We start from the raw sequence: 9,747 nt of genomic DNA, 5'->3' as shown, positions 1-9,747 counted from the left end.
ATTTGTGCCAGGTGTGATATCCCTCCTAAATAGCTCGGGCTAATGTTCCTATCGACCCAGTAAGGCCAGCAGGCTAGTCTCTTTTTATTGGTATGTAACTGTTATGAAAGTTGTATTGTCAATTTGTTTTGTTATTTAAACGCCGCTTTAAACGTGTACATGACACTGCAACAAAAATTCCCCATGGGGACAATAAAGTCAGTAAAGTAAAGTAAACCATAGCATAATCCGAGCAAGTTTGAGGAACTGATTAATTTGTGGGAAGTGTGGATTTCCGATGAAATACATATGGGTTGAGTCAACATAATATTATTTGTTGATGTCATGCCAAAGGTGTGCACTATATACCATCCATAATAAAGGCTTAGACGTGGGAAAGAGGAAGAGATCCATCAATACTAAGTCCCCTGAATCATCACCCTCCAACTCTCTCCAGCATTACTAAGTGAAACTCTCCTGTGACCAGATTCTTGTCTGCCTAGTTCTATGAATTAGGCAATGGACCGAAGTGTTCCTGTTTTGGGGGCGGGGGGGAGGGGTTATGGGAAGAAGAAAAAAATAACTTTTCTGCAAATGCTGCAGACCTCGTTTGATCTACTAACGCCACTGTAGACAATGTGCGTGCGGGTGGATCCGGAGGATTAGGGTGTCTGCATCGCACCCTGTTTGGACCACGATTCAGGACGATATCAGCCCATTCAGGGCTGCAGAATCAGTCAAGAGACAGGGCCTGTACTCACAAAGAGTCTCAAGTGCTGATATAGCATCCGTTTTAGGTTTTAGATCAACATAAATAAGATTATATAGACAGGGTGGAACCTGATCCTAGATCAGTATTCTTACTCTAAGATATTTTTGAATATGAGCCCTCGGCCCTGGTCACAGAATCAACGGCAAGCAGTCTTCCACACAGAATGGAGGATGTCCTCTCTGCAATCAATTATAGCAGGATACACTCTGTCAGCACATAGACAATTATTCTTCTCTGTGTCAGAATCAGACATAAAAGCTATCCCGAGACTGTTGTTTCAAAATAAGGCTGAATTCCATAATTGTATTATTTTTTGCAAACCCATAATTTTACGATTTCAACGATGTATAATATTCTGGCAAAGTGGTCATGCTGAAACGGCTGCAGACAAAGAGAACATGACAAAATACAGACCAGCTGATTCATTTTTCATCAGTCACACAATGCTTGTTTTGTCTTTTTTATGCTCCCCAACATTGTAGATGGTGTCCTTCACTCCTTTTTATTCACTTATAGCCCTGCACCTCCTTTCATTCTGCCCATGGCCAAATATGATATTGGGCTGTGGAATGAAGGAAGGAAGGACATAAACTTTAGGACTCGATAAGATTAGGAGGAAGAAAAAGACAAAAACATGTCTCCGATTATTATACGGGTAATCGTTAAGATCAACAGAAAGACTAGGAGTCAAGAAGGGGAAAAATAAACCAATGATACTGGAGCCAAACTGGTCTAGTGCTCAGCTCTAATAAAAATGCATTTTATGGACTCACTGGAGAGACATTCAGAGATTCAATCAGATGGATATCTCAATCATTATTACGCCTAAAACACCAGTAGCCTGTGTCTCTTTCTATCTCTAGGTAAATCAGATATGCAGGAAGTGTGTTGGCATCTCTGACTCACAGTGGACCTGTCTGCTTCAAGACTCCTAGGCTGGGATTTAATCTGAGGTGCGCTATAGAACAGCTCACAAAAACATACTTTTAAAGGTAAATTACACCTCAGCTGGAAAGCGCAGTGTGAATGACATTCTACACTAGTCACTGATCAATGTCGATATTTGTTTAATCAAATCTATCTAGTCATGTATAGTGGGGAGAACAAGTATTTGATACACTGCCGATTTTGCAGGATTTCCTACTTACAAAGTCTGTAATTTTTTATCATAGATACATTTCAACTGTGAGAGACGGAATCTAAAACAAAAATCCAGAAAATGACATTGTATGATTTTTAAGTAAATAATTTGCATTTTGTTGCATGACATAAGTATTTGATACATCAGAAAAGCAGAATTTAATATTTGGTACAGAAACCTTTGTTCGCAATTACAGAGATAATACGTTTCCTGTAGTTCTTGACCAGGTTTGCACACACTGCAGCAGGGATTTTGGCCCACTCCTCCATACAGACCTTCTCCAGATCCTTCAGGTTTCCGGGCTGTCGCTGGGCAATACGGACTTTCAGCTCCCTCCAAATATTTGCTATTGGCTTCAGGTCTGTAGACTGGCTAGGCCACTCCAGGACCTTGAGATGTTTCTTACGGAGCCACTGCTTAGTTGCCCTGGCTGTGTGTTTCGGGTCGTTGTCATGCTGGAAGACCCAGCCACGACCTATCTTCAATGCTCTTACTGAGGGAAGGAGGTTGTTGGCCAAGATCTCACGATACATGGCCCCATCCATCCTCCCCTCAATACGGTGCAGTCGTCCTGTCCCCTTTGCAGAAAAGCATCCCCAAAGAATAATGTTTCCACCTTCATGCTTCACGGTTGGGATGGTGTTCTTGGGGTTGTACCCATCCTTCTTCTTCCTCCAAACACGGCGAGTGGAGTTTAGACCAAAAAGCTCTATTTTTGTCTCATCAGACCACATGACCTTCTCCCATTCCTCCTCTGGATCATCCAGATGGTCATTGGCAAACTTCAGACGGGCCTGGACATGCGCTGGCTTGAGCAGGGGGACCTTGCATGCGTTGCAGGATTTTAATCCATTACGGCGTAGTGTGTTACTAATGGTTTTCTTTGAGACTTTGGTCCCAGCTCTCATCAGGTCATTGACCAGGTCCTGCCGTGTAGTTCTGGGCTGATCCCTCACCTTCCTCATGATCATTGATGCCCCACGAGGTGAGATCTTGCATGGAGCCCCAGACCGAGGGTGATTGACCATCATCTTGAACTTCTTCCATTTTCTAATAATTGCGCCAACAGTTGTTGCCTTCTCACCAAGCTGCTTGCCTATTGTCCTGTAGCCCATCCCAGCCTTGTGCAGGTCTACAATTTTATTCCTGATGTCCTTACACAGCTCTCTGGTCTTGGCCATTGTGGAGAGGTTGGAGTCTGTTTGATTGAGTGTGTGGACAGGTGTCTTTCATACAGGTAACGAGTTCAAACAGGTGCAGTTAATACAGGTAATGAGTGGAGAACAGGAGGGATTCTTAAAGAAAAACTAACAGGTCTGTGAGAGCCGGAATTCTTACTGGTTGGTAGGTGATCAAATACTTACAGTGGGGCAAAAAAGTATTTAGTCAGTCACCAATTGTGCAAGTTCCCCCACTTAAAAAGATGAGAGAGGCCTGTAATTTTCATCATAGGTACACTCAACTATGACAGACAAAATGAGAAAAAAAATCCAGAAAATCACATTGTAGGATTTTTTATGAATTTATTTGCAAATTATGGTGGAAAATAAGTATTTGGTCACCTACAAACAAGCAAGATTTCTGGCTCTCACAGACCTGTAACTTCTTCTCTAAGAGGCTCCTCTGTCCTCCACTCGTTACCTGTATTAATGGCACCTGTTTGAACTTGTTATCAGTATAAAAGACACCTGTCCACAACCTCAAACAGTCACACTCCAAACTCCACTATGGCCAAGACCAAAGCGCTGTCAAAGGACACCAGAAACAAAATTGTAGACCTGCACCAGGCTGGGAAGACTGAATATGCAATAGGTAAGCAGCTTGGTTTGAAGAAATCAACGGTGGGAGCAATTATTAGGAAATGGAAGACATACAAGACCACTGATAATCTTCCTCGATCTGGGGCTCCACGCAAGATCTCACCCCGTGGGGTCAAAATGATTACAAGAACGGTGAGCAAAAATCCCAGGACCACACGGGGGGACCTAGTGAATGACCTGCAGAGAGCTGGGACCAAAGTAACAAAGCCTACCATCAGTAACACACTACGCCGCCAGGGACTCAAATCCTGCAGTGCCAGACGTGTCCCCCTGCTTAAGCCAGTACATGTCCAAGCCCGTCTGAAGTTTGCTAGAGAGCATTTGGATGATCCAGAAGAAGATTGGGAGAATGTCATATGGTCAGATAAAACCAAAATATAACTTTTTGGTAAAAACTCAACTTGTTGTGTTTGGAGGACAAAGAATGCTGAGTTGCATCCAAAGAACATCATACCTACTGTGAAGCATGGGGGTGGAAACATCATGCTTTGGGGCTGTTTTTCTGCAAAGGGACCAGGACGACTGATCCGTGTAAAGGAAATAATGAATGGGGCCATGTATCGTGAGATTTTGAGTGAAAACCTCCTTCCGTCAGCAAGGGCATTGAAGGTGAAACGTGGCTGGGTCTTTCAGCATGACAATGATCCCAAACACACCGTCCGGGCAACGAATGAGTGGCTTCGTAGGAAGCATTTCAAGGTCCTGGAAGTGGCCTAGCCAGTCTCCAGATCTCAACCCCATAGAAAATCTTTGGAGGGAGTTGAAAGTCCGTGTTGCCCAGCAACAACCCCAAAACATCACTGCTCTAGAGGAGATCTGCATGGAGGAATGGGCCAAAATACCAGCAACAGTGTGTGAAAACCTTGAGAAGACTTACAGAAAACATTTGACCTCTGTCATTGCCAACAAAGGGTATATAACAAAGTATTGAGATAAACTTTTGTTATTGACCAAATACTTATTTTCCACCATAATTTGCAAATAAATTCATAAAAAATTATACAATGTGATTTTCTGGATTTTTTTCTACTAATTCTGTCTGTCATAGTTGAAGTGTACCTATGTTGACAATTACAGGCCTCTTTTTAAGTGGGAGAACTTGCACAATTGGTGGCTGACTAAATACTTTTTTGCCCACTGTATGTCATGCAATAAAATGCAAATTAATTACTTAAAAATCATACAATGTGATTTTCTGGATTTTTGTTTTAGATTCCGTCTCTCACAGTTGATGTGTACCTATGATAAAAATGACAGACCTCTACATGCTTTGTAAGTAGGCAAAATCGGCAGTGTATCAAATACTTGTTCTCCCCACTGTATAAACAAATCCATCACTGAAACCCAATTGATTGTATGCTCATTACTTATTTTTTAAATATTTTTTTACCAATCCACACAATAGCCAGCATCTGCCTTTCACAGTCACACCTATCGTTGAAATAGCGAGCGGTGTAAATAGGCTGTACTGTGAGAACGAGAACCTTCCGTCCTACAAAGCCCATGGCAATGCCAGTGCATGGTGTAGAGGTTAAACCATCCATTAGTGTCTAATCCAGCCAGTTCAGTACTGCATCTGTGTCATTCAAAGTGAGCATGGCAACTGAGATACTGTTTGTGTGCACTCTGGATATGATAACATGGGGTCATGAAGATTTTTGCACAGATGACTGGGCAGATAGCTAACTAGCTTCACCGTAAGCCTCAGCTGTAGTTTTTTTTCTGTAAATAGGAGACATCAGCAAATAATTGATTACTGACAAAATTATGTTGATCTCTTGGGAAGAAGACTGTAAGGGACCTAAAATCATGCAGCGCATACATTTAACACTTCGCCAGCCAAATGCAGAATAACATCACACGTGGGTAAACCATCAAACTCATGTGCCACATTGGAGGGTACAGTGTAGGCTAAGGCAAGCCACTATGGTAAAATGGTTACATCTCTGAAGGAGTTAAATAATGTATCCAGTCAAGCATGCACTCATCATGTGAATGAATGAGCTAGTAAGATATTGAACAGGGTTGGCAAGAAGTGTGAGCTTGGATTAGACTTTTGAAGAGATGTGCACGTTCGCATTACTTATGCTTTATTGGTCCCCGTTCTCAATAAATTGCCTCGTGCATTGTCTACCAAGCTGTCTTTGTCGCAGTTTTAAATATTTCCCAGCCAATACAAACCCCCTAAACTCCAGCAGCAGTAAGTGTGATGTCATCTCCGGTGGGGAGTTGAAAGCCCAGTTTGTGTCTGATTGAATGAGAGCTCTGTATTCATTGCATGCGGCAGTGGAAAAGCACATAACTCATTTCAGAGGGCCTTGAGCAAATTTAAAGTGGCTGCAAGTGTAGTAAGTGTGCCTGACTGAGATTTTTTTTAAAGACTCCACTGAACTCATTAGTTATATCAGACAAGAATGAGACATTCTGGAAGATAGCATTTAAGTTAAGACTTTATCCAAAAACACTTTTTTCTGCCACCCAAATAAAAACATCACAATTTCTTCCCAATTATATTGACTTACATCTAGATTGTTAACTGCTGTATACCATTTCAGCCAACATAAACTTGGGATGTTCTGACTTATTGAGCAACATCTCATATGAACAGAATATGTAAAACCAACCCCCTCTGTTTTCCGTTTTTTGGGCAAAAACGTCAACTTAACTGCAGCCAGTAGAACATTTATCCATCTACAGTATCTGTGTTTTATATGACATTCAACAATTATTCCCAGCCAGTCCCATCTATTAGTTTTGAAGTGCTCATGATCAAGCAAGGCTTTGTACATGCCCAAAAGGTTAAAGTACTTATGTTAGCACAGTAGTCTGAGAAAGGCTGTTCTTATATTCTGCATGCTAGGAACTAGGCATGTTTTTGCTATTACGTGGTGAACAACAGGGATTGTGCTTTATTTCATACATTTTTTACAATTTATTTCTTTCCTCTCTTTGGCAACTTAAGTTGATATTATATTCCTTTGTGTGTGATGGATTTGAAGCACATTGATATATTTTATTTTGACATTCATGTCCCGCTGTTCCGAACAGTCCGATTTTGGAGTCATAAACCTATCATTAGACATCATTAATCCCCAGGCCCCTCGTTAAACTGGCTCTGCTGCACTCTACCCTGGAGGTATTACGACGACCTTAACTACCGTTGGCTGATAGACTTTGACAGAAATTATGACCTTAATAAAGTCTATTTGGTAACATTTGCATGCATAAAAAAAATCTCATATCTGACACCAAAAAGACTGTCTGACTCGGTTTTAGGGCTCCCTCAGGACGTCTCTTGGCAGGCGGAGCGAGATGTGGCACTCCAACTTCGAGAGGGATTGCAGTGGATGTGTGTATGACTAAATGACCATTACGGTCGTTAACAGCGACTTATAAAGTGCTTAGGGATCTCCGGTCAAAGTGGCCCCATCACACATGGTTTGTGCTGCTTTTTATTTTCTCTCTCTTTCTGGTATAATGTGAAAATAACAGTGTTAACTAGAAAGTGGTAACGTTCCTTCTGATGCTCCAACTGAGATCTTAAGTACATGGCTTATAGAGACTGTGTGGTCACCAAATGTAAGGCTCAAGAAAAACACTGTGGTCACATCAAGAATATACAGACAGCCGGGTTGGTGGGTTCAAATGACGGCATTAACTTATTCTAATCTTTGACGTTACAATCTGACATAGAAGGTGCCAAATTCAATTCAAATGAAAAGTTGGATATGTCGAATAAACGATTAGAAGCTGATCAAGGTGGTTGTTTGTTACTAGGGCTCTGCTATACAGTGTCAATATGTATGCTTTTGTTCATAATATCTACCTATTAAAAAACAGGAAACAGGACCAAATGTATGTAAATTGAAGAATCTTTAAATTTTTCTCCCAAGGCTCCTAATAAGAATTTGCCCCTAACTTGTGCTTTGGAATGTGTACAGAGTTCTCGTTTTCCAAATTTAGACGTTTAACAGAACAACTGTAAAGAAAGTACAACAATAAAGCTGGGCTATGATGCTGTAAAACAGAACATGAGGGTGCCCCATGCTGTCTATATACACTAACTGAGTAGTTACAGGCAACTTAAGTTGAGTACCAAGTCAAAACTATAGCAAAAACAAAATCACACTTAAATCATAAAAAGGGTTATAAACCCAACAAATTGCCCAGCATGTTGTGAAGACATGCTACTGTAATTATTATATCTAGTCCATCAATCAAACAGACTTGCATCATCTTCAACTAGTGTCTGCATCCAAAACAGATAAATCACAAACAAATGTGTGGCAGACAGTACATACAATCAATCTACTACATGGCCGATCATTGGTCGCCACCACAGTGCATACTGTCCCTACCACATGATAATCCCCCTGGTAACTAAAGCTCAGCTCGTTACGGTTTATATAGTGAGGGAAGGAAGACAAGCCAAGTAGAGGCCTGAGGATAAACATGCATAGATGCTCCCTCAAACTCAAACCACATGCCACAAATCACAAATAAACAAAGCTCACTTTGAATATTAGATTATGCTCACTGTTTTTGATATTTCAAACTGATTACCCCAAATGTATTTGGTACTGTACTTTCTATATCATTGACATGTTGCAAAACTACCATCTGCCTGTCCATCTACTTTTGTGTTTACCCTCTTGAAATGATGCGCAGGACACATTAATAAAGAGATGGCTAGTGGGGAAGATTACTGTATTAAAGTTGTCCTTGGGGAGAATGTTGATGTTACTGTTTAAAGCTGAAATATGTCACTTTTCTGGCGACCTGACCAAATTCACATAGAAATGTGAATTATAGATCTGTCGTTTTCCTTGGAAGCAAGTCTAAGAAGCGATAGATCTGTTCAATGTGCACTGTTTCTTTCTAGGCTTCCTGTTCTTAAATTTCCTTTCATTTAATTTCACATCAGCTTCAAACAGCTGAAAATATAATATTTTTGATGATGGAAAAGATATTTCACAGCGGTTTAAATGGTGCAATGATTCTTTACACTATACATTGGTTGTTTTGTCACATTGACTGAAATTAAGTGAACTATTAGAAGTTAAGCGACCAGGAAATGGCGACGCGATTTGTGCATAATGCACCTTTTGTTCAAGGCCTCTTTTATTGGTTATAAAGCAATTATTCTGTTTGGCATCAGTTCAGCTTTTGAACTCCAGTCTTCTCTCAGACAACATGACGGGTCACTACTATCTTGCAGAAACTGTGAATGCCATTAAACTCATGCTGTAGGACAACCTTAAGTTCCTCAACATAATAATGGCCACTGTTGCTACACTCTTTTTTCAGAATGCATTGGATTAAACACCTGGGGGGTGGATTTCAGCAATCACAGATTATTAATTTACTCATAACTGACTGAAAAGAACAGCCTGGTCCATTGAGGAAAACTAGAGGAGAAAATGAAACTTTCTTCAGGCTTGCTTCTGCAAGAGTCATTACTGTGTGCAGTTCTTATACAAAACGGTATTAAAGGAAAAATCATATTTTTGAACTGAGACCGTTTTTCAAGCACTGTTGTATGAGTTGGAATTGCCTTATAAGAAGATAAATAACCTCTGTTCGCCTTCTTCAAAGACTGCTCCCCTTGTTGGGATCTCTCCATGCTTATTTATTTTTTTGCTTAAAATTTCACCTTTATTTATCCAGGTAGGCTAGTTGAGAACAAGTTCTCATTTACAACTGCGACCTGACCAAGATAAAGCAAAGCAGTTTGACACATACACCAACACAGAGTTACACATGGAATAAACAAACATAGAGTCAATGATACAGTAGAAAAAGTGTATATACAGTGTGTGCAAATGAGGTAAGACAAGGGAGGTAAGGCAATAAATAGGCCATGGTGGCGAAGTAATTACAATATAGCAATTAAACACTGGAGTGATAGATGTGCAGAAGATGAATGTGCAAGTAGAGATACTGAGGTGCAAAGGAGCAAGATAAATAAATAAATACAGTATGGGGATGAGGTAGTTGGATGGGATATTTACAGATAGGCTATGTACAGGTGCAGT

Source organism: Oncorhynchus mykiss, chromosome 3, assembly GCF_013265735.2.
Source record: "Oncorhynchus mykiss isolate Arlee chromosome 3, USDA_OmykA_1.1, whole genome shotgun sequence".
NCBI classification, from domain to species: domain Eukaryota; kingdom Metazoa; phylum Chordata; class Actinopteri; order Salmoniformes; family Salmonidae; genus Oncorhynchus; species Oncorhynchus mykiss.
Note: the sequence above shows the minus strand (reverse complement) of the source record.